General features: G+C 43.2%; 1 long non-coding RNA gene across 4 annotated transcripts; it reads right to left on the minus strand.

The window, feature by feature from the left end:
- Nucleotides 1-926: 926 nt before the first annotated feature.
- LOC139279343 (uncharacterized) lies at nt 927-21585 on the minus strand. 4 transcript variants are annotated; one of them, XR_011596448.1, is made up of 4 exons: nt 21239-21500; nt 20225-20308; nt 2595-2700; nt 927-2409 (listed from the first exon to the last, which is right to left on the minus strand). It is a non-coding gene; the product is annotated as an uncharacterized lncRNA (long non-coding RNA). The 4 variants fall into 4 exon arrangements; XR_011596449.1 differs by lacking the exons at nt 20225-20308; nt 21239-21500 and adding an exon at nt 21512-21585; XR_011596447.1 differs by lacking the exon at nt 20225-20308.
- Nucleotides 21586-21823: the final 238 nt, after the last annotated feature.

Genomic DNA, 21823 nt, shown 5'->3' on the forward strand with positions numbered 1-21823 from the left:
GTGACATTTTGCATGTCAGAAAGAGGTTCCAAAATCTAGAAAGTCCTCGGTCCCAAGATTTCCCCGATATCGGACGCTCTACCTGTACCAATAAACGCATATTAAGATCCAACACCAGGGTAAGAGCTGCTAACTCTCCCTGCAATCAGCCATGACTATTCAGCTCCGCAACATAAATACCTTTACTTCCTGTGTTTCTAGTGGCAGCAAACACATTAGGGATACGTGCAAAATGTTAACATACCTTTCTTTATCTTTCAGACACTACAAATCTGCTGTTTGTTCCCAGCTTTTTTTCCTCATTAATCTGAAATATGGCTTGTCCAGCCTGACAAAATGTATCTCCTCAAGCCATGAAAAGTGGCATCATATAATAAATGTTAGCTTTCCGCATTATTTAGCAGTCAAGAAGACCGATTCTAATTTTCTATTTTGTGTCATATCCCCAAGCCATGATCGCCACGTTTGAGTGTCATATGCTTGGATACATTCTTGTCAATATATGAGCTACAGCTATTGGAGCACATCTCGATGAAGCCGTGATATCAACTGAACAAACAATTTTCTGAAAGTCTAGCCCTTGAACTTCAATTCTCTGCAATCAGCAATTTTAATATCCAGGGTATACACAAAGCTCTGCTCAGTGCCATATCAAGTAAATTAAAATACTGCCCATTAGAAGAAAATATCCTTTTACTTCTAGCACCTGGAATTCAACCCAGAAACCAGCGTATCTCCTTTCCTGGATGGTAAAATGGACAATGCAAATTATTCAAGCACTGTCTATGGTGATGTAATGTAGGATGAAATTTATGAATATAATCACAAACATACAAGACCGATAATGAAGAAAACCAGGAAATAAAAAGCACTGATCATCACTCACATTTTAAACATTTTATAGAGAGCGAAATAAAGATTGGGACAGACACATGGGGTTAATGTAGAAGCTGAAATATCAAAAATAAATTTTAAAATTTCGATTTAAAAAAAAAATCTAGCAATGTTTATCATAATGGAGACATTTGACATTCCACAAGTATAAAATTAGTTTTTCAGGGCCAGAACAGTTGTTCAGCAGTCAATATGCCATTAAAACCCCAGATAGACCTATTTCAACAAAACTTAACTTTTTATGGGGTGGTTAACTCCGCAATTAGTACAAAAAAGGGGACGTTTTCATCAGTTTTACTGCTATCATGGATTGCCGACTATGGGAGCAGCGAATGACTGACTGCAACTTCAGAATTTTTGCTTTATCGGTACTTGCACTGAATCCTGAAGTTGCGGTCAGTTTCAGAGGGGTAATGATGGCGAAAGCTGACAGTTTCGCTGTCATGACCACTGCAAAATCCAGGCCATTATTTCTCAATATTCCTGGTGCTAGTTGAATGATTTTAATGAGTGGATTTTCTTTCCTAATTAGATCAGTGTAGGTTACATATTGCTAATCAGCTACAGATAGTTTTACAAGAATGAGGCATTCAAAACCATTTAATTAATTCTGCCAATGAAGAGCAGTTTGGGAAATTTCAAAGACAAAAGAATAACAATTAATCTCCCAACTACTAGGAACATAACACAAAAAAAAATTTCGTGAAGTAAAATTTTCATCTCTCTCAGATGAAAGATATTATAAATTAAAAAACATGCACATCATAACAAACAATAACCAGTAGCAAAGCTCTCAACAATCCTACTGCCAATTACACATGTACTGATCTGTGGGAGCATAGACTCAAAGGGAGCTGAAATATCTTTCGATACAATCTGTCTCAGACAGAGGAGATAGTACAGCTTGGGGACTACATGGCTTTGGTATAAGCATCTGTGAGAAATTATTATTGGTGTCATAGGTTCATTCATGAGGGCTCTGTCGCCGATGACCATGGCATGACGCCATGCTCCATAGTGGACTGCAGTTTTGATTCCATGGATTAGAACTCCATACACGTGGGTGTCGAATCCTTCGCGCTAGCCAAAGTGCAGTGAAAGCTCCACGATAAGCCATGATCTTATTGAATGGCGGAGCAGGCTCGAGGGGCTAGATGGCCTACTCCTGTTCCTAATTCTTATGTTCTTATAAGACAGTCCAATGCCTCCAGCAATCGCTTAGTCAAAAACATTCACCTTTTTAAATATGGGCCCTTGAAGTTAGCATCCTTCTCTTATTTAGAGACGGAGTGCGAGTTGTACCGCCAGTCAGCTCATTCCTTTTCCTCGTTTGCCACCACCACCTGCTCGTTTAACTTTATGGATCCCGTAGTGTATTCCCGTCAAAAGCTCAATTTTGCAGGGTGCATATTCCCAGGCCGGTGCTTAGAAGGGGAAGATTAAGTGATGGTGCATCTTAAGGAGGGCTTTCCTCATCATTCTCCCTGAACCCCAAGCCAAAGTCACCTGTCTGACCTAGGGATGAAGAGACGAGACATAAGGGTATGGATATTGCTTCAATTGCAATAATTAATTTTGATCATTTTCAGCAAAGGACAAGACAAAGTTTGCATGTTCATTAGCGAACTTGGTTGTAGTGAATCTGGCAGTGAATGAAGGGGTAAGCCTTGAAAAACAAGATGGACACGTTGTCCACTCACCTGGGAGCAGGCCTCCAGCTTCCATTCCCTTGTAATGGCGAGAATCTGGAGTTTCTGGGTGCCTGTCCTGGTGTGAAAACAATCTCTTGTTTCGGGAAGTTTTCTCCTGCGTGAAAAGTATAAGGAGATAAATAATGATAATTGGTAAAAGGGCTTTCTGCTATTACCATGTCTGTATGATGACCGGAACAAGCGTCAAGCTTTTATAATAGATGGGAGTTGCTAAGGGAAGTACCTTTTCAGAGTATGAAGATAAGCAGAAAGATGGTACAGCAAGGAACTCCCTGCTGCCTAATCGGCAAACATGGGACGATTCCAAGGAAGTGACAGATCAGGAGGAGGTGGACAATCGCCATACCCTGCAGAGTGGAAGCAATCAGTGCAGTTCCTTCCTATGCACACCCGGTAAAGCAAAATTAATTAATTTATTTCACCATTGTAGCCAGGTCCTTGGGTATATGCTGCTGTATTGACATGGCTGCCAACCTTCTGCCAATTCTACACTAACTCTCCGTGAGGCACAGCGTCCATCCGAGGGGAACTGGATGTCTCACCGGATTACTATGACTGTCAAATAGTCCCTGCATGAAAACTTAACACCCCGCTGCTCTCTCAGGTAGGTTATACATCAGCAAAAGATCCTGAATTGAAACACCCTGTTGCTCTCATCTATAGGTTATATTTCAACAAATATTGCATTCCCTTTTTGATCGGGAACAGTGCACTGTAAAGTTTGGTGTGAATCTGTAAATAAGTTACAAGCTGTGATTGTTTGCAACAGTTACAGGTGAGACTTGTCAGGACTATTAGAACCCTCAACACAAGTAGATGTGTTCACTGGAAGTGTGAATAAAATGATGATGATGCATTTAGATCGGATGAACTGACAGGAAATGAATTGTTCACCTCAATGGAATTTGATTTATATTTTTGGTAGCACATAAGTATTCACTAGAGTTTAGAAGAATGAGGGGATCTCATTGGAATGTATAAAATTCTGCCAGGGTTGGACAGACTGGATGCAGGGAGGATGTTTCCCCTGGTTGGGAAGTCTAGAACAAGGAGTCACAGTCTCAGGATACAGGGTAGGAAATTTAGGACCGAGATGAGAATTTTTTTCATTCAGAGGTTCATGAACCTGTGGAATTCTCTACCACAGAAGGCAGTGGAGGCCAAGTCACTGAATATATTTAAGAGATAGGAGCTAGATTTCTAGACACAAAAGGCATCAAGGGGTATGGGGAAAAAGTGGGAATATGGTGTTGAGATAGAGGATCAGCCATGATCATATTGAATGGTGGTGCAGGCTCGAATGGCCTACTACTGCTCCTATTTTCTATGTTTCTATTACATAGGATATATGGTGCAGAAAGCAAGCCATTCGGCCCAAGCAGTCCATGCCGGCGTTTATGCTCCACTCAAGCCTCTGCCTGTTTATCTCAAAGGTAGTAATCTAAGGATTGCTACCAGTGCCATGTGCTGTTCAGAGTAGGAATGGCAGGATAGCAAAGATAAATATGTGGCTTGAGGAGTGGTGCAGGAGGGACAGATTAAAATTCCTGGGACATTGGAACCGGTTCTGGGGAGCTGGGACCAGTACCAACCAGATGGTCTGCACCTAGGCAGGACCAGAACCAGAATCAATGTCCAAGGGGGAGTGTTTGCTGTTGGGGAGGGGTTAAACTAATATGGCAGGGGGATGGGAACCTATGCAGGGAGACAGAGGAAAGTAAAATGGGGGCAGAAGCAAAAGATAGAAAGAAGTAAAAGTGGAGAGCGGAGAAACCCAAGGCAAAAATAGAAAGGGCCACATTACAGCAAAATTCTAAAGGAACAAAGTGTGTTAAAAAGACAAGCCTGAAGGCTCTGTGCCTCAATGCGAGGAGTATTCGTAATAAGGTGGACGAATTAGCTGCGCAGGCAGCTATTAACGAATATGATATAATTGGGATTACGGAGACATGAATCCAGGGTGACCAAGGCTGGGAACTTAACATCCAGGGGTATTTCAACATTTAGGAAGGATAGACAGAAAGGAAAAGGAGGTGGGGTGGCGTTGCTGGTTAAAGACGAAATTAACGTAATAGTAAGGAAGGACATTAGCTTGGATGATGTGGCATCTGTATGGGTAGAGCTGCGGAATACCAAAGGGCAGAAAACGCTAGTGGGAGTTGTGTACAGACCACCAAATAGTAGTAGTGAGGTTGGGGACAGCATCAAACAAGAAATTAGGGATGCGTGCAATAAAGGTACAGCAGTTATCATGGGCAACTTTAATCTCCATATAGATTGGGCTAACCAAACTGGTAGCAATACGGTGGAGGAGGATTTCTTGGGAGTATATTGGGGATGGTTTTCTAGACCAATATGTCGAGGAATCAACTAGAGGGCTGGCCATCCTAGACTGGGTGATGTGTAATGAGAAAGGACTAATTAGCAATCTTGTTGTGCGAGGTCCCTTGGGGAAGAGTGACCATAATATGGTAGAATTCTTTATTAAGATGGAGAGTGACACAGTTAATTCAGAGACTAGGGTCCTGAACTTAAGGAAAGGTAACTTGGATGGTATGAGACGTGAATTGGCTAGAATAGACTGGAAAATGATACTTAAAGGGTTGACGGTGGATAGGCAATGGCAAACATTTAAAGATCACATGGATGAACTTCAACAATTGTACATCTCTGTCTGGAGTAAAAACAAAATGGGGAAGGTGGCTCAACCGTGGCTAACAAGGGAAATTAAGGATAGTGTTAAATCCAAGGAAGAGGCATATAAATTGGCCAGAAAAAACAGCAAATTGGGACTGGGAGAAATTTAGAATTCAGCAGAGGAGGACAAAGGGTTTAATTAGGAGGGGAAAAATAGAGTATGACACTAAGCTTGCAGGGAACATAAAAACTGACTGCAAAAACCTCTATAGATATGTGAAGAGAAAAAGATTAGTGAAGACAAATAATGTAGGTCCCTTGCAGTCAGAATCAGTTGAATTTATAATGGGGAACAAAGAAATGGCAGACCAATTGAACAAATACTTTGGTTCTGTCTTCACAAAGGAAGACACATATAACCTTCTGGAAATATTAGGGGATCGAGGGTCTAGCGAGAAGGAGGAACTGAAGAAAATCCTTATTGGTCAGGAAATTGTTAAGAAAATTGATGGGACTGAAGGCCAATAAATCACCAGGGCCCTATAGTCTGCATCCCAGAGTACTTAAGGAAGTGGCCCTAGAAATAGTGGATGCATTGGTGATCATTTTCCAACAGTCTATCGATTCTGGATCAGTTCCTATGGACTGGAGGGTAGCTAATGTAACATCACTTTTTATAAAAGGAGCGAGAGAAAACGGAATTATAGACCGGTTAGCCTGACATCAGTCATGGGGAAAGTATTGGAATCAATTATTAAAGATGAAATAGCAGCACATTTGGAAAGCAGGGACAGGATCAGTCCAAGTCAGCATGAATTTATGAAAGGAAAATCATGCTTGACAAATCTTCTAGAATGTTTTGAGGATGTAACTAGTAGAGTGGACAAGGGAGAACCAGTGGATGTGGTGTATTTGGACTTTCAAAAGGCTTTTGACAAGGTCCCACACAAGAGATTGGTGTGCAAAATTAAAGCGCATGTTGTTGGGGGCAATGTATTGATGTGCATAGAGAACTGTTTGGCAGACATGAAGCAGAGAGTAGGGATAAACAGGTCCTTCTCAGAATGGCAGGCAGTGGCTAGTGGGGTGCCACAGGGCTCAGTGCTGGGACCCCAGCTATTTACAATATACATCAATGATTTAAATGAAGGAATTGAATGTAATATCTCCAAATTTGCAGACGACACTAAGCTGGGTGGCGGTGTGAACTGTGAGGAGGATGCCAAGAGGCTGCAGGGTGACTTGGACAGGTTAGGTGAGTGGGCAAACGCATGGCAGATGCAGTATAATGTGGATAAATGTGTTATCCACTTTGGTGGCAAAAACATAAGGCAGAATATTATCTGAATGGTGGCAGATTAGGTAAAGGGGAGGTGCAATGATACCTGGGTGTCATGGTACATCAGTCATTGAAAGTTGGCATGCAGGTACAGCAGGCGGTGAAGACAAATGGCATGTTGGCCTTCATAGCTAGGGGATTTGAGTATAGGAACAGGGAGGTCTTAATGCAGTTGTACAGGGCCTTGGTGAGGCCTCACCTGGAATATTGTGTTCAGTTTTGGTCTCCTAATCTGAGAAAGGACATTCTTGCTATTGAAGGAGTGCAGCGAAGGTTCACCAGACTGATTCCCGGAATGATGGGACTGACGTATGAGGAGAGACTGGATCGACTGGGCCTGTATTCACTGGAGTTTAGAAGAGTGAGAGGGGATCTCATAGAAACATATAACATTTTGACGGCACTGGACAGGTCAGATGTAGGAAGAATGTTCCTGATATTGGGGAAGTCTAGAACCGGGGTCACCGTCTATGGATAAGGGATAAGCCATTTAGGACCGGGATGAGGAGAAACTTCTTCACTCAGAGTTGTTAACCTTTGGAATTCTCTACCGCAGTGTTGTTGATGCCAGTTCGTTAGATATATTGAAGAGGGAGTTAGATATGGCCCTGACGGCTAAAGGGATCAAGGATTATGGAGAGAAAGCAGGATAGGGGTACTGAGGTGAATGATCAGCCATGATCTTATTGAATGGTGGTGCAGGCTCAAAGTGCTGAATGGCCTACTCCTGCACCTATTTCCTATGTTTTCTCATCTAAATCTATCAGCATAACCCTCTATTCTCTTCTCCTTCAAATGCTTGTCTAGCCTCCCCTTAGTGTATCTATACTATTTGCTTCAACCACTCTGTGGTAGCGAGCTCCACATTCTCACCACTCTTTGGGTAAATAATTTTCTTCTGAATTCCCTATTGGATTTCTTGGTGACTATCTTATATTGATGTCCTCTAGTTATGTTCTTACCCACAAGTGGAAACATTCTCTATATAGTATTAGTATTAGGCAGTCACTCGTATCGAGGATGACCCACTTCCACACCAAAAAGGGATGAGTTCACAGGTGTTTCAATGAAGGAACTGGCATTCTAGGTCCCGAACTACATAAAACCTTTCATAATTTTAAAGACCTTTTAGGTCACCCCTCAGGAGAAATGCGACCCAGTCTGTTCATCCTTTTCTCATGTGTATACCCTTGCATTTCTACCATCATCCTTGTAAATCTTCTCCGCACCCTTTCAGTGCTTCTATATTCTTTTTATAATATGCCGACCAGAACTGTACGCAGTACTCGAAGTGTGGTCTAACCAAGGTTTAATACAGATTTAGCATAACTTCCCTAAATAACTGAATGGTATCCTGGTTTTGTTTGAAATGGCAGTTCCTTAGAATATGGGAAGAGCGAAGATTTTTGTATATTTATTTTGAAATTATACATACATACACACACACACACACACACCACATATATACTTAGTCTGTCCTGTAAAAACGTGGAGAAATTGTGGAATAAGGTTTACTATCTGGAGAGGATGTAGAAAAGATTTACAAGGATGATACCAGAAATAGTATATGGCCCTGAAAAATGTCTGTTTTTTCAGAAACAAAGTCCTTCTCATTCAAGTCCTCATTCTGGGTCTGACCAAACCGACTGGTGAACAGTGACTTTCTTCTTCAATGAAGCCATCCTGTTCTGCTCCATCACATCCCATCCCAGATTATCATGTAGGGTTACTTCTCACCTTGACCTATCTCCATAGTCCTTCAGCACTTTCTCCATGTCCAGTTGCTTTGCACTTTTCCCACCTCTCCCTCAAAATCCTCGTTTAATGACCCCCTACCCCACCAAGGACCTTGGCCTCTACCCTACCAACCTCTGCTCTGAAATATCACTCAATTATACTAAGCAACTCATTCTCAATTATTTCAACATTCATCTGAACTCACCTTGCATCGTCTCCATCAGCTTCTGCCCCCTTTGCCTCCCTGGACCTCACCCTGCACATAAACACGGCCACCAATGCACATAATCATACTTTCTGAACCTTATGTTCATATAAGGCCTTGCCGATCTTCATTTAAAATTATTTCCTCTACCTATGCTGTCTTCGATATTATGGACTCTGGTATTCTCTCTCCTACACTACCTGTCGTGTGCAGTTCATCTCAACAACCTTCTTTTCCTTCATATATCTATCTTTCCACATTCTGAATTTTTTTCTGGAGGAGTGAGCTACAAATGCAAATTGTTGCTGAAGCTGAACTGTGTGGAGTCAGGACCAATGTTAAGATTGCTGGAAAGAAACAATAAGGAGCCTTGTGTAGGTCAGATCTCAATGTCTATCTATATTGTTAAAATAATTTCTGGCATATTATTGTAATCTATTTAACCAGTCAGAACCTTCAACGCACTATCCACCAGCAGCAGCAAGGAGAGATTAGAGCCCAATCCATACAAGTACATGAGCAATGCCACGGGAGAGAAAATGTTCCTATCACATTTCACCCATGTATTTCCAATCAATACCAGTGATGCTACATGTTGCAGTTATGATTTAATTTGCCTTAAATTTTCGACAGTCTGAAGTCCTGTTAAGTCAGACTCAAAGATAACGGCCGCGATTTTACAAACCTGGGCGGATCCGTGGTGGTCAATGTTGGTGGCGGGTCCCAATCCTGCTGCTGGCTCCATCCCGGCCTCTGAAATGAATTTACCTTGATTGGGCTTGTTAAGCCCGCCCACGACGTTTCCCAGCCAATTCGAGAAAGCGGGTATGTGACGTCATTTGATGACGCACCATCAGCCAGTTTCCTTAAAAGGGACCATGTCCAACTTTATTTTGACATTTGTGCGTTGAGGTGCTGCAAACACCGCACAGAAGTGCAGGGCTGCACCCAGGCTGTCCCATGACTCCCTCCATATGCTTATGGAGGGAGTCACAGCACGCAGGGAGGTCCTCTTCCCTTCCTATGGACAGAAGAGACCTCCCCAGGAGATCAGCACAGCCTGCTTGCACATTGCAGAGGAGGGCACAAGCAGGAATGTGGTCAGGAAGACCTGGGTGCAGGCTGGCATACATTTCAATAATCTTAGTAGATCACGAAAGGCAGTACAAAGTCACACTCATCCTGCTGTGCCGCTCATCACATCCACATCACTCTGCCTTCCCTACCCTACCCTACCACTGCACATCCTTACTCACACCTCCACCCATCCCTCTCTATCTACATTATCACATCCCCATCTCACTAGCTACCCCTCACACTCATCCTAGTGCAATCATACCAACTAACACATAAGGGTAAACACTTGGGTGTATTATGCAATGTTCATGTAAAGTTTCTGTCCATTTGCTGTCAAGCATGTGAGATCTTTATTTTTAACACTTTCTATTTTTGGGCATATTTGCGTGCACCTTTGGTGAGTTGCAGTGAATGGTGAGATGTAACGGTACCCCCACAATGGTGATGTGTGAAGGGAATGGCTTGGGCATTGTCGGGATGCTTTATGGTGTTGGTGTGGGGTGGTGCCAACCTGGTGTATCATGTGGCAGCCAGGGTGTACAGCATCAACTAAGTCAATCTGGCTATGCTGACACCATCCCTGGCCTCCCGGTCAGCAATGTGGCCAGGTGCTGATGCTCTGTGTCCTGTGGAGCATCAGTTGATTGCAGAGTAGGTTAGTGGTGTTGTTGGTGCTGCTGGTGTGCCTGGTGCTGATCATGGTCGGATTCTGAGGACCAAGGTGAGAAAGTTTCAAGGGCACCTATGCTGATGGAACAGGTGGCAGGTGAAGTAGAGATGACCAAAGTGATCTGTCAATGGTGGGAGAGTTAATGAAGTCAGACTGGATGGAATACTTGCAGCATCCTGAATCTGTAATGGAAATGCAGTTTAGAGAAGCTAGTGGTTAAGGGAACATGTCTCAGTTAGCTGGGAGCTTTGACTTGACATTTGAAGCTGTCAATTCACCAGCTGATTCAATGATCAATGACCTCCTGCCTCATCTTAACAAACGAGGTCTAAGCACAGCGGGAAACCAGTAGGCGATCTGTCAAATCCAAAAAGCTGGGAAAAAACATTGATAACTGGTTGTAAACAAGCAATTAATGATTTTAATTGCCTTCCCCACAGCGACCCACCACCCATCCATCTGCTGAGCGCTGGCAATATTCCGGCCAATGTTCCTGCTTGTATGTCCTTTTCCGAGAACGAAAATGCATAAGTCACTCCAAGCTCCTGGCACCCTTGTAGTTGCACAAAATGTATTTGTCTTTCATAGGATATAGTTAGTAGCAAGCGGGTGCTTGAATTCCATCAACCCCTGTGTGATCTGTGTTCAGACTTCCAGCATCCGCAGGAGTTTGGTTTTGCCCTGTCTACTTTGGCACAGAATTGCTTCTAGAAGAGAATGTGCTGTGGGATAACTTTGAACAGCATTCAGTGCAAGCAGAATAAATAAATAAATAAATAAATAAATAATAAATAATAATAAGAAGAAGAATAATTTTTTTTAGGGGGAAAAAGAGGTAAAGTCTGATTTCACCAAGGTTCACTTTGGAATTAATGATGCTACCTTTGGAGCAACCGCACTATGACTACACATGACTACAGGGCAATAAGACCACCCGTCTGACTGCAGTTATCCTTCAATATTTTAAGTTAAAGTCAGCTAATATTGGCAAAGCATTCTGGTTACCCTGCTCTGCACATTCCTGATGTTGGTAGTTATTAAAAACCTGAGTGACCTTTGTACAGTTTACAGATCCAGCAGATGGACAAAGATTGAGAATAATGGGTGCTGACCTTTCAGCTGGCACACAGTTGCAATTTAGATTTCTGGAGGACAATCACTGACAGCAGTCCCAGAGGACACACATCTATAGCACAAAAACACCACAAATCTCCCTCTGAAAACACTGAAGTGAGTGGCTTACTTGTTCTATACATGTCAGAAACACTTTGTTACTTTGTTCACATTTGCCATCACTTAAAAAAAATCTAAATGGCTATTTGAATTTTAAATGGATGAGATGAATCCTACAACTCATACAGATTTGGTATGGAGAGAATAGGCAAGGGAAGAGCTGCAACAATGCAAAAAAGGGAATGCAATGAGGAAAAAAAGAGAAAAATGTGCCAGAGACTTGAAAAAAACTGGGAATGCTTGATGTGGCTGTTACAATTCAGGCTCCCTTACGTTATTCCCTTATGATTTACATTATTCATGTGCGCAGCAAAATGCAGTTTCCATACACAAGATCTGTGTCACAGAAACACAGAAAATAGGTGCAGGAGTAGGCCATTCGGCCTTTCGAGCCTGCACCACCATTCAGTAAGATCATGGCTGATCATTCACCTCAGTACCCCTTTCCTGCTTTCTCTCCATACCCCTTGATCCCTTTAGCTGCAAGGACCACATCTAACTCTCTCGAATATATCCAACGAACTAGCCTCAACAACTCTCCCATGATCAGAAATTTACACCCTAATGGAAATTGTGAATGGGGATATTAGGGCACAGGATTAACAATGACCCTTTTACCAAGATATCTAAGCACCTGAGATTGCATGGGCTAGCCTTCAACTCTCCTACAGAGGCAGAAAGCTCTGAAGTAGCATAAAGACAAAAAGCTTAGACCGTTCTGAATCAAAGAATCCGGGAGATTAAGAATACCCCTTTAAAAATGATTTGCATTACACATTGAGAAAGGCATTGTCTCCGTAACATTCTTCATTTACCCTCACAAATAGATAGAACATTGTTCGTGTCTAGGCACAAGAAATTAATTAATTTACTCTGTCTAGCATGCTCACTAAATGTCAGTCACATCTCTGGAAATGAATGTGAAGATTCTGTCGAAATAATCATACCAGAAAAATCTGCAATGCACAGTAAATTACTCATATGTCAACATAAAAGATTAAGCATGTGCTACCATCACAGTAGCTCCAGATTGTAATATATATGGAAATTGCTGTACATCTATATAACAGAATTATTACCAACATATTTGCGTCAATCTCAACAGGAGTTTAATTAGGCATTCTGCTTAAAGGGTTTAGACTGATTGCTGAAGAAAAATTAACTCTGACATTAGAAGACAGGTTAAATCCATCATCCCAGTAGATTGAGTTGGTGACTGCAGTTGTCTACTTGTTGCAACTTAATTGCCTTTTCATTTTGCTCAATTTCAGCTTTTTTTTTTAAATTAAAAGATGTCAATCGATCTAATGCGGTTTATACACTGGAAGTCATCCAAGAAACTGACCCCGCCGCACTTAGATGTCAAATCCAAAAGTGTGTTTTTGATCTGGTTAGGGTTGCCACCCTCCAGGATTATCCTGGAGTCTCCATGAATTGCTTAGTCTTCAGGATACTGCTGCCAGCAATCCCAGAGGAAAATCAGAGGGGCATTCAACAAAGTTGTACTTTTTTCATTTTCTTTGAACACTTTCATTCATTCGTTCTAAAAATATTGGAAATTGTGAAAGACTTTTTAAACCCTAAAAGTCAAGATTAATCCAATTGGGTAACAAGGAGTCTGTTCCTTTTCCAATTTGGTGTGGGAAGCCAGTGCACCTGGAGGATGGAACAGTGGCAGGAGTTTGGGGGCAGGGTGGTTATAGGCGAGAGGTCAAGTGATGAAACCTCCAGGAATACACCCAACCAGAGTTGGAAACCAATTTGCAGACAGTGTGCGAGGGGCATGGGATGTTGATGGTTGCAGCAGACCATAGCAGTCTACATGATTTAAAAAGACAGTATTAGAAGCATGGTTGCTAACCTCATTTTGTAGCAGGAGCTCCCTCTATCACCACAAAATTTCAGATTTATAACCTAGACTTTTCTCCTCTATCCCGCCAGTGGCTGCCCCTTCCCCACCTGGCGCATGCATGTTCGCAGCCCATTCCCGGCCTGTCCATCACAGCTCCCCGGGTCTGCCAGATGAAGGTCCCTGGAGTCAAAGCAGAAAGGCCCCAAAATCTTCTAATGGAGGGAGGGCTCAATAGTGGCCTCCTCTCCCTCAACTTTGGCCTGGTCCCTTACCTGATGAAGGCCTCACTCTCAACCGAGGCCTTCAGTGAATGATGTGCTGCAGACTTTAGTGCCCTGTAATCACAGAAACCATCAGCGGCAGGTCGGGACCATAAAAGGAGTGGCGAGCAGCGGCCATGGGCAGCATGGAGGCCCCGACCTGCGAGAAACCATCAGTGGCAGGTTGGGGCCATAAAAGGAGCAGCGACCACAGGCAGCATGGAGGTGTACCACTACAAGGTACGCGGGCTGGTGCAGGAGAGCAACGGCAGCGAAGAGTGACGTCAGCAAGGTCCAGGTCGGTGGGCAAATACAGCAGGAGCGGCGAGGTCGGGGCGAAGGAACGGCAAGAGATTGTGGAGGGATGTGATCGGGGCTCAAGAGAGGCGCGAGTTCGGGGCCAGGGGCAGCACGGGCCAGCCCACACTGCGAAATGTATGCGCACTAGGTCCATGCAGCAGAGCAGGTTTCCAGTTTTTTGGGTAATCCTTGCCTTTAGACCAAGACCTAGCTCTGTCAAGCCCGTGTGGTGGCTGGTGTGCAACGGCCACCACACGTTAAAAAAATCCAAGCACAGGCATCTTCCACCCTTGAGGACGTAGTTCAGCTTCTGCATTCGAAAAACCTGTGAACTCATCCTTTTTTTTTGCCGTGGAAGCAAGTCATCCTCGTTTCGAGGGACTGCCTATGATGAGCTCACACCGGTCACTGTACCGGTGATCTCATTACAGATGCGTCTGGATTTTCCTGCTTGCTGGTGGGAATCCCACTGTACATGGATAATGACCCTAAACTCAAGAAATTTTGCTGGGGTCATGACAAGGTCTGGTCAGCCAGCAGAGATCCTGCCGCTGCCGGGGTGAATTAAAGCGGATCCAGCCCCATGTCTTAAGAGTAGCAATTCATATAATTTCTTTGGGAATTTTTTCTTTAGGAACCATTTCCATAATAGTTCCCACTTTGTTAGGATATCTGACAACAATCTAATTGTCTACAATTATCACAAAATAGTACTCTTGAACACCTGGCAGTTTTTACCCCCTCAGAGTCTGCTAGGCATCTGTTGCTATGACCAGGACTGATTAGACTGATGTTGAGACTTGTGACTGCTCATCAGGGACCATTCAAGGTCCAGAGATGAAGCAATTCAGTCTTGTTCAGGTATCGTCTGTATACAGTGGCACAGGTGCAATAATGGAGCTGAATGGGTTAAACAGCATTCTTGCTGGAATTAGTAAAGCTCCTGCTCTTTAACCTTTGAGCCTCAGTAGATCTTTTTATCTTTTAAAATGCATTCCTGTTTCACAGGAGATCAATAATGCGATACGGTGTGCCTGAAGCGCCAGTCATTCAGGCACAGGAGACTTATAATATTGGATGTGGAGACTTGAAGCTTAGTCCACGAATAATGGGTATAATGTGCCGCAATGCAGTAGGGAAGTATGTTCAGTGCTTGTAACCTGTGCACAATCTGTGTGCAAGGCTCATTAAAGGTACAGTATTATAGAAATGAGGAGTCCTTCCCATAATACGGTCCGGAGGTTCAGAGCAACTAGTATTAAACAGGTGCGACAAGGAAGGTCTGTTTTTTTCTGTTGGGTCCTTATTCTTAAAGGTACATTGTTTCTGCAATGTTTTGAAAAGGAATTTATTGAAAATGACTGGGGTCTTCCTGATAGCTACTTAAAGCTGTACTCAGTGACTCATGTACAACTGTAGCTATTCAAGAGCTCTTGCACGTTCAGCTATGGCCATCTCTCTTTATTTTAAGGTTCTACAAAAGAGGATCAATGGATGCATGCCAGACAGGTGACATTGCACTTTAGACGGTCCATTCAAACACATTCTTACGCTGAGACTCGTGTACTGGGTCAGGATGTCTTATTTGCAACTGTCTGGAGAAAATAGTCAGTGCCAAGTTAGATTTCTGAAGGAAGCCACCACTGAGCTCTGCACAGACTTGAAGACCAGTTCCAACACAAGGATGACTCGGTCAGTGGCTCTCAAGGCTGCAGGTATTTTTATGCAATAGGCTCCTTGCAATTAAATGTGGGAACTTCCATCAGAGTTCATAAAATCATAGTAGGTTATAGCAAGAAAGGATGCCATTTCGGCCCATTATGTCCGCGCCAGCCAACAAGAGTCTATCCAGCCCAATCCCACTTTCCAGCTCTAGGTCCGCAACCCTGCAGATCACGACACGTCAAGTGTACATCCAAGTACTTTTTAAATGTGTGAGGGTTTCTGCCTCTACCACCCTTTCAGGCAGTGAGTTCCAGACCCGCACAACCCTCTGCATGAAGAAATTTCCCCTCAAATCCCCTCTAAACCTTCTACCAATTACTGTAAATTTATGCCTCCTGGTTATTGATCCCTCTGCTAAGGGAAATAGGCCCTTTCTATCCACTATATCTAGGCCCCTCATAATTTTATACACCTCAGCCTCCTCGGTTCTAAGGAAAACAAGCCCAGCCTATCCAATTTGTCCTCATAGCTAAGGTTCTCCATTCCTGGCAACATCCTCGTAAATCTCCTCTGTACCCTCTCCAGTGCAATCATGCGTTGACCAGAACTGCACGCTGTACTCCAGCTGTAGCCTAACCAGTGTTTTATCATCATCATAGGCGGTCCCTCGAACAAGGATGACTTGCTTCCACGAGTTCACAGATGTTTCAATGAAGGACCCGATGTTCCAGTCCTGAACTTCAGTTGAGGGGGTGGAAAATGCCTGTGCGCAAGTTTTTTTTTTTTAAATGTGTGGTATCCGTTGCACATCAGCCACCACACATGTATATAGCTCAAACATAACCCACCTGCTCTTATATTCTATGCCTCGGCTAATAAAGGCAAGCATCCCATATGTCTTCTTAACCACCTTATTCACCTGGCCTGCTACCTTCAGGGATCTGTGGACATGCACTCCCAGGTCCCTTTGTTCCTCTATACTTCTCAATGTCCTACCATTTAATGTGTCTTCCCTTTCCTTGTTAGCCCTCCCCAAATGCGTTACCTCACACTTCTCTGGATTAAATTCCATTGCCATTGTTCCGCCCACCTGACCAGCTAATTAATATCTTCCTGAAGTCCGCAGCTTTCTTATTATCAACCACACAGCCTATTTTTGTATCATCTCCAAACTTCTTAAATCATACCCCTATATTCACGTCTAGATCATTAATGTATACCACAAAAAGCAAGGGACCTAGCACTGAGCCCTGCGGAACCCCACTGGAAACATCCTTTCCTGTGTTCAGCTGGGCATTGTATCAAGGAGGTGACTGATACATTGTTTACATTTCCTGTGGCAAGCAGTTAACAGGAAGTAAAGGCCCTCCACTTCTACTGTGTGGCAAGGATTCACACAAGGAGGTAGGCATCATTGACTGCACATGTGTGGCTCTATCCCCAGTGAAACTCCTGAACAGACATGATTATTTTTCCATCATTTTACATGTATCGAGGTACGGTAGCATAGTGGTTATGTTACTGGTCTAGTAGTCCAGAGATTGGGTCTAATGATCTGGAGATGCGAGTTCAAATCCCCCCATGGCAGCTGGGGAATTGATATTTAATTAAATAAATCTGGAAAAAATGGTGGGCATGAAACTACCGGATTGAAACACCATCTGTTTCACTAATGGGAAATCTGAATTCCTTACCCAGTCTGCCCTATATGTAACTCCAGATGCACAGCAATGTGGATTACTATTAATTGCCCTCTGAAATGGCATCTCACCACCAATTTCTCAAGGACAATTAGAGATGGGCTATAAATGCTGGTCTTGACAGCGATGTACACATCCCGTGAATTAATTTTTTTAATTGCCTATGACCACAAGAATATAATACACACATGAATGCACATTTGGCTGGAAACTCCCATGATTTATTCATCCCGTGGCAGTCAATGATGCTGGCCTTTTGGTGTTTCAGGCAAGACTCGAGAGATGGCTTTTGGGAAACCAACCATGTGCCCTGCAGCTTTAGCCCATCAGGACAGTATAGTACCCATGGCCAACGACCCGGGAGTGGTGTAACACTTCTGCCGGGGTCCTAGTAAAACAAACCCTCGTCACCCGGACGTTGCGATCGCGTTGTTTGGACTGGTTGGGGGATCTCTGCAGTGTAGAGTCTGCAATCGAGGCCTGCACAATGAATGTCAGCTGTTGGATCTCTAACATTGCTATACAAAGGGGTTTAATGCTGGTGCAGGCAGAGGAAGAAAAAAAATAAGAAGCTGACGAAGAAAAGGCTGGTTATGAGAGAAAATTGCCCGCTAGATTAACTCAGATGGTTACATTCATCAGACAGGATCCGACTGTCAAACCATTCATTGAGAACCTTTTCCTGCCAAAGCACAACAGTCTTTCCCAGAGGTAATCAATCTCCATGCAAAATAAATGTTCCCTATTGAGCCCAGCTGTCCATCATCACACTTGAATGCATCACTTTTCCCCAACAATCCTAAAAGACCTGTCGGGACACATTCTCGCAGCAGTCAGTACAACTTTTATTAATTCTTATGTTGCTGTGTTCAATGTATTTTATCCCAGTGTTTCCCCTTTGTCAATGTGTATCGTGTGTCCTTCTGCTTCCTAACCACATGCTAGTGATGAAACGGTTACCTGGGCAGAAGATATGCTGGATCTTACCTTTTTGCTCACATTCTTTGAACCTGGTCTCAGGTAAAGATGCTCTTTTGTCAGAACATATGACAATTTATCGTAATAGCACATCTCCACAGGGGCTCACATGCAGCTCAACTTAACTTCTGTTGCTAGTTACATGAAGTTCATTACATTTAAGCTTGCCACTGCACCATTATGCCCTAAACACATGACTGAGGTCATCCACACCCGAGCTCTAATATAAGGATATGGCTGAAGGCGAGAATCTATTGCCTGGAAACAATTTCTATCCACTCAGCTAATCAAATTCTGCAAATTGGCCAATGCAAAGGGCTTGTTTTTCAACAGCTGTTTTTTAATAGTTTCGGCACTGTGATTATCATCAGGAGTGGAACCATCTCCAGAAACTGGCATGCATCTTGGTTCAAAGTAATTATAGCTTACCCCAAAGTTAAAGGAAGGCAGCTGCTTGACTCCCATCTACAGCATCTGCCATTGTTTTTAGATACTTTCACTATGGGATGCAATTTGAACAATGCCTATTTGAGTAACAAAATAACCGTAGGCTTTTCCAGATCCATTAGCCAAATTCTCCAGTAGGAAAACTAAAACAACCAGCCTATGGATTAATTTGAACAATCCATTTTTAATTCTAAAGTATTTCCTACAATGTTGCAAAACTTGCAATAAAAATTCTTTACACCTAGGGCTAGAAATTTGTTTTTTGGCCATAGCGGTCTTTTTTCGGCATTTATCGCCAAAAATACCACGAATCACATCGGCATTTTTTAAAGCCCTAATTTTTTCACAAAATGCGGCCAGCGGTAAAAATTGTCGTTGCACGAAGATTCGCGGCGGAAACCGCGGACCTCACCAACTTTAGTCCGAGGCCAATTATCACTATGGGAGAGTCCTTAGGAGGTCCGAAAACACACAAAAAAAAATCACAAAACATTCAGGGCCCAATTTTCCCCAACCCCTTTTTTCGGCGCATTTACCCTAAATGTGCCGACTTTGCGCGCTAAAAAGATTATCCACTTTGGACCCAAGAAAGATAGATCAGAATTATTGGTGTGAAGCTTGGAACGGTGGTGCTTTAAATGTACTAACCTGCGCCGAATTCTTAACTGCCCACAACGTTTTTCAGAGCTGGCCACATATGCTGACCTAAGTCGATTTGGAGTAAGTTTTAGCTGGTCAAAATGGCATAAATGGCCAAAACTGGTGTAAGTGGCTGGGAACGCCTCCTTTTGAAAAAAAAACTCAACAAAAAAAAAATCGTACCTAACTGAGTTACTCTGAAGCAAGTTTATTGGGGAAAATTGAGTTTTTTTAAAACTTGCCAGAAAAACCAACTTACTCCAAAAAAATTGGAGCAAGTCATGGCCAAAATTGGGCCTTTAATTAGTGAATTGCTGAAAAAGAATTAAAAATTAAAACTTTAATTTACCTTTTTTGCAGATCTTCATATCTACTGCTGTTTTTGGGGCTGCAACGCAGGTTTTTCTCAGGCGCTTTTTCCGCCCAGAACACCGGTGCGCCGAAAGTCCAAACTACGGCAATAGCGGTATTTCCCGTCTTGCACGCCGGTGGTTCGCTTTTCAGTGGTATTTCAAAACTGCTGGTACAAGACTTCTGCGAAACTAGTGGATTGTCATTTATCGCCAAAAACAGCAAATATCACCGAAAAAACAGGCACAAGGTTGGTGAATTTCCAGCCGAGTGATAAGAACGCAGAACTCACTACCACATGGAGTGGTTAAAGCAGATAGCATTGATACATTTAAGGAGAAGCTTGATGCATAAATGAGGGGGAAGGGAATAGCGGGATATGGAGGCAGGGAAGATTGAATAAAGTGGGAGGAGGCTCGTGCAGAGTATAAAACAAGCATAGACCAGTTATACCGAATGACCTGTTTCTGTGCTATAGATTCTATGTAATTTTATGTAAATTGCACTTGAGAAGTGACTATAACCTACTTGTAACTTTGATGCCTGTGAATTGTCAGACTTGTAAAGACATTTATCAAATTACTCCACTGACCCAAATGCATCCTCCATCACCTAGAGAAATGGATATTTTCAGACATAAAACAGTGACACTTGCATCACCAAAAAAAAACTAATAAAAATTAAAGTTAGTTAATGACACTTATCATCTAACTCAAGTCTCATTTACAGAGCTATCACATGGGTGATATCCTCGATGTGCATGAAAGGATCTTTTCAGTGGTGAATTATTTATATTCAAAGCAAGGAGAGCCTAGACAAGAGAAACTGAAGCCAAACCTTTCAATGAATAGTTACACAGGTTGAAAAGAACCCTTCAGTTTTAAAAGATGAGATTTAAGTAATCTCATGGGTACCCTCTAATGTAGCCAATTAGATCTATTCTGTTAATAAGCTACTGTACCAAATATCTCTTTGGCATTAATTATCGGATTTGCAAATTCTCAGTTACAAGTACTTGTATCTTATCCGTGATCAATGACATCTAAACACAACTGCATGAATAATCATAGTGGCTTGGGGAGCAAAGAAATAGCTCTTGCAATTAATGTTTTTAAAAATTGCAAGCACCTCATCATATTTTATTACATTAATGAGAAGCAGGTGCCTCTGCATTTTAATCAGGCCGTTCAGCTATCAGGCTCCTGACATCAGGCTTTGAAACCTCCCTTTATCCAACTTGGGTTCATAAGGTCTCGATATTTACGGGGAGGCACCGGTGTGGGGACGCGAAGAGCCTGCCAAATTTAAAAAAAAAACGTCGCGTTTCCCACTCGGCAGCTGGCCAGGTTGAGAGGCTGTCCGGCTGCTGGGCGGGAAAGCCAGCGGCAGAAAGAAGGCCGCGGCCGGGGGACGGTTGGGGCTGGTCGCTGGCAGTTGGGGAGACCGGGTCGGCTTGACGGGCTGGGGGGCGGGCGGTGAGGTGAAAAATACACTCTGGCTCCTGCTGGCCCACAAGCAGTGCTCTAAAAAAAAATCATTTACCTGCGGGATTCAGCTGCTCCTACCTCCCTTTTGCCGCCAGGTTTCCCCCGAGTTCTGGGAAAAACCGGCCGGCATTACATTCAAACGGCCGGCAAAAAAACATGAGGGACGGCGCCTCGTTAACATATTAGTTTGGTGCTCCCGTTCGATTTGTGCTGGGGTTTTTTTTCCGGTACAGATCAGCTGAAATAGGTGTAACGGGAGCGGAAAGAGTGCGGAATTTTAAGCGCAAATTGCGTTGAGCGCCGCCACGCGCGGTTGCGCGAGTTTTACCGTGCTTGGAGCAAGCCCCGCCCCCAGGATTATCACCGTTGGGAGTTGCCGCCAATCGCGCGCGTTTGCTGGTCTTCACCGGGGCTCCAAAAGTGCAGCTGGATCTTTTGGTCGCAAAGACACCAACAGATACGTTTTGAAATGCGTTTAATTAATTCCTTTTTTTTTTACTAAGGAACTGACTACTGTACTCCAATCTAACTAGAAAATAAGAAATAGGAGCTGGAGTAGGCCATTTGGCCTCTCGAGCCTGCTCTGCCATTCAATAAGACCATGGCTGATCCGATCACCTTGGCTCCACTTTCCTGCCCA

This window comes from Pristiophorus japonicus, chromosome 14, assembly GCF_044704955.1.
Source record: "Pristiophorus japonicus isolate sPriJap1 chromosome 14, sPriJap1.hap1, whole genome shotgun sequence".
Lineage (NCBI taxonomy): Eukaryota > Metazoa > Chordata > Chondrichthyes > Pristiophoridae > Pristiophorus > Pristiophorus japonicus.